Source organism: Rhinopithecus bieti, unplaced genomic scaffold, assembly GCF_001698545.2.
Source record: "Rhinopithecus bieti isolate Rb0 unplaced genomic scaffold, ASM169854v2 scaffold_11964, whole genome shotgun sequence".
NCBI lineage: Eukaryota > Metazoa > Chordata > Mammalia > Primates > Cercopithecidae > Rhinopithecus > Rhinopithecus bieti.
In genome coordinates, this window is record NW_016807677.1 from 6,652,153 (window position 1) to 6,656,802 (window position 4,650).

Consider the following 4,650-nt stretch of genomic DNA (forward strand, 5'->3'; position numbering starts at 1 on the left):
CCCTGAAACTGTGAGAGTCTGACAGTTAGGGCACGTACTGCGACCCTTGGTTATGTCAGTACACAGGATGTCTGACTGTTCATTTACATGACCAATTAAAGGGTTTGGGTTTTGTTTATGTTTTTGTTTGCTTACTCTTTCTCCTCACTTACTGATGTTCACCTCTCCTCCCTGCCCTTCCAGGGTCTACAGGTCATAAGATCATCACCCACCACCTGATCTCATTCCCCTGGCTTAGAAACCTGGCCACTCACACATAAGCTCACCAAGTTCATTTCATTTGCAGATGCCTTCTCATTTTTCTCTTTTACTTGCTGTGATTTTTCTAGCCCTCTCTCTGGCTCTCTCCCTCTCGCCTTGCTCAGAGAGGTTTTACACCGGCCCCTCCTAGGTCTCCTTTCTCTTTCCTCTAAGGGATGTCTCTTAACACCACTGACATTTCCTGAGCTTTCCATTTACTAGTCACTGAGGTCTTTTATGTGGGCTGCTCAAAGCATCTAGAACCAGCACAGGTCAATAAACATTTGCTTAATTCAAACTCTGACTACTGTGCCATTGATCAGAATTTCAAGAGCTTCAGATTCATGTGCCCTAGAGGAAATGGGAAGGACCGGCTACCAAAGGTAGGATTTAAACCTGACTTAAAATCTAAGTACAATCCCAGTGCTTTAAGAAGCCGAGGCAGGTGCACCCCTTGGGCCCAGAAATTCAAGGCTGCAGTGAACTGTGATTTCACTACTGCACTTCAGGCTTTGAGACAGGGCTACAGAGCAAAACCCCGTCTCAAAGGAAAAAAAGAAATGTAGAGCTAGCCTAGGTTTATGGGAGGAGGTCATCAATATCTCTAACTATGAATGGTTGGAGAAGAAAGGAACTGACATTAGCCCAAAGAAGTCATAGTCTTTGCTCCTGGGCAACATAGGAAGACCCCATCTCTACAAAAACATAATAATACATAAGGTCAGTATACAGGATGTCCATCTGACCATTCATTTACATGACTGATTAAATCTCAATCTGAATGATAATGAGAGCAGAAAGGACTTCATCTTCTCCCCGCTTTCTTTCCTTTTCCCCTCTACTCGCTTCCGAGGAGCCATCAGTAAGAGAGAAAAAGACAGAGAGAAGAGATAAACTGTTCACAAAATAGTGTTGAAGGTGCCGGGAAAGGCAGTCATTGCTATGTTTCTTGTTCACAGTCTACACCAGAGATACTGAAGGGCCTCAGCTACCTGGGCATACACGGACCTCCCAGGATGATCCTCCCCTTCAGAACTGCAGTAGGACCCAGAAAGGCCGGCAGATATGAAAGATGAAGAGCACTGCGGAAGAGGAAGGGAGACCACAGCAATACAGGTCGTCCAGAGGTGTGACCGAGAAGGAGTGTAAGGGGAAAAGTGAAGAAATATTTCCCCCATCCTCTGGATGCTGTGTGCATCGGCTGATAATCAGAGTCTCTTACTGGAATGAACTGGACCTGCATACCCTCCTGTAAGCCACCAATGTCACCAAGGGTCCCAGTGTGCATTATAACTGTTATTGACCAGACAGACCCTGTACTAGGTGTTGTACCTACATTACCTCAGTGAATGCTACCTAGCACTATGTGCCCGAGACCACGAAGACTTCCAGCCAGGGATCTCAACCTTAAGGGCACAAAAGAATCACCCTGGAGCTGGGTAAAATGACACAAACAGTTATGGCTCCTAAAACTGGGGTGGGGTCCAGGAACATGCATTTTAAATAAGCATCCCATGGGGTCCTTGGGCATCTGCATCACTGTCACAAGATGCTTATTAAAAACACATGTTCCTGGCCGGGTGTGGTGGCTCATGCCTGTAATCCCTGAACTTTGGGAGGCCAAGGGAGGTGGGTCGTTTAAGCCCAGGAGCTCAAGACCAGCCTGGGCAACATGAAGAAATCCCATCTCCACAAAAAATACAAAAATTGGCCAGGCGTGGTGGTGCATGCCTATAGTCCCAGCTATAGGTGGTCTTTGTACTTCAGTGTGTTTTTGCAGACGCTGTTAACAGTCTTTCCTTTCCATATTTAGCACTTCCTTCAGGAGCTCCTGCAAGGCAGGCCTGGTGGTGACAAGCTCCCTCAGTATTTGCTTGTCTAAAAAGAATTTTTTTCTTCTTCACTTATAAAGCTTAATTTGGCCAGATATGAAATGCTGGTTTGGAAATTATTTTCTTTAACAGTGATGACTATTGACCTTCAATCTCTTCTGGTTTCTAGCGTTTCCACTGAGAAGCCTGCTATTAGTCTGATGGGCTTCCCTTTGTAGGTGACCTGCTCTTTCCCTCTGGCTGCCCTTAACATTTTTTCCTTCATTCTGACCTTGGAGAATCCGAGGATATTGTGTTTTGGGGTTGGTCTTCTCATGGAGTATCTTACTGGGGTTCTCTGGATTTCCTAAATTTGAATGTTGGCCTGTTTTGTTAGGTTGGGGGAGTTTCCTGGATGATATACTAAAGTATATCATCTTGGTTCCATTCTCCAACTTGGTTCCAATCTCCTCATCTCTTTCAGGCATGCCAATCAGTCATAGGTTCAGTCTTTTTATATAATCCCATAGTTCTGGGAGGTTTTGTTCATTCCTTTTCATTCTTTTTTCTCTATTTTTGTCTGCCTGTCTTATTTCAGCAAGATAGTCTTCAAGCTCTGAAATTCTTTCATCTGCTTGGTCTATTCAGTTATTGATACTTGTGGTTTCATTGGGAAGTTCTCACGTTGTGTTTTCTAGCTCCATCGTGTCATTTATGTTCCCATCTAAACTGGTTATTCTGGTTACCAGCTCTTGTAATGTTTTATCATGGTTCTTAGCTTCTTTGCATTGGGTTAGAACATGCTCCTTTAGCTCAGTGAAGTTTGTCATTACCCACCTTCTGAAGCCTACTTCTGTCAATTCATCCATCTCAGCCTCTGCCCAGTTCTGTGCCCTTGCTAGAGAGGTGTTCTGATCATTTGGAGGAGAAGAGGCACTCTGGCTTTTTGAGTTTTCAGTGTTTGTTTCACTGATTCTTTCTCATCTTCATGAGTTTGTCTAGCTTCAATCTTTGAGGCTGTCGATCTTTGAATGGGGTTTTTCTGGGGACTTTTTTGTTGATGCTGTTGTCGTTGTTGCTTTCTGTTTGTTTTCCTTTTAACAGGCCTCTCTTCCATAGGGCTGCTGTGGTTTGCTGGAGGTCCACTCCAGACCCTATTTTCCTGGGTCCCTCCCACACCTATAGGTGTCACCCGAGGAGGCTGCAAAACAGCAAAGATGGCTGCCTGCTTCTTCCTCTGGGATCTCTGTCCGGGAGGGGCACTGATCTGATGCTGGTGGGAATGTTCCTTTATAAGGTGTCTGGCGACCCCTGCTGGGGGGTCTTGAGCAGTGAGGAAGGATGGGTCAGGGTCCAGCCTAAAGAGGCAGTCTGGCCACGATCTGCCACAACCCATGTGCTGTGCTGTGGGGAATTCCTCCTGGGTCAAAACCATCTAGTCTCCCCGGCACCAGCAGGGGAAAAATGGCAGACCTGAGTTGCAGTGATGGCCACCACCCCTCCCTGGGGGAGCTCAGTCATCTTAGGCAGCAGGCAGCTGCGGTGGTAACGGCCTCCCCCACCCCTCTGGAAACTCTTAGCAGAGTTAACAGAACAGAGCTGTTAACTTAACAGACCTGTGCAGAGTTAACAGAGCTGTGCAGATTCTCAGCAGCCACTTGACTGGAGACTGCCTAAAACTGCAGTCACGCGGCTGCTGAGACTCTGCACAGCTCTGTGCTTGGGACCCAAGGCCCTGGTGGTGTAGCTCACAAGTGGGATCTCCTGATCTGTGTGTTGCACAGATCCGTGGAACTAGTACAGTTTTCCGACAAGGTAGCGTGATCACTAACCACCTCCCTTGGCTTGGGGTGGGAGCTCCCCTTTCCCCATGTGGCTCCCAGGTGGGCCGTTGCACTACCCTGCTTTTCTTCACTCCTCATAAGTCACGTAAACTGCTTAGTCAGTGCCAGTGAGAGAACCTGGATACCTTGGTTGCTGGTGCAGGATTCACTTGCCATTTTGGTTCTTCCCAGTGGGAGCCTCTGACCATAGATGTTTCTAGTTGGCCATCTTGGCCCCTTGCCCCAGTATTAATATTTTTATATGAAGAAAATAGTATCTTTGTGGTTTTAAAGGCAACTGTGTAATAAAATTGTTTCACCTAAAATAATAAACAAATAAAATAAAACTCTGTTGCCTACAGATAGAATTCAAAATGCTTGGCATGACCTATAAGACCTAGCCTGACTTGGCCCCTATGTACTTGCCAGCAACAGCATCTGTCACTCTTTTTCTTGAACATTACCTTTTAATTGCTCCCTGCTCACATCACACTATTTTGTAACTCCACACTCCTCTCTTCTGGGAATACTAACCCCAACCTACCCCTATCCTTCAAAACAGTTCATCCAGGATGGCTGCAGTGACTCACTCCTGTGATCTCAGTGCTTTGGGAGGCTGAGGCAGGAGGATTGCTTGAGGCCAGAAGTTTAAGACTGCAGCGAGCTATGATTCACGCCACTGCACTCCAGAGAGAGAGAGAGAAAGAGAGAGAAAAGAAAGACAGAAAGAAAAAAAGAAAGAAAGAAAGAAAGAGAGAGAGAGAGAGAGAGAGAGA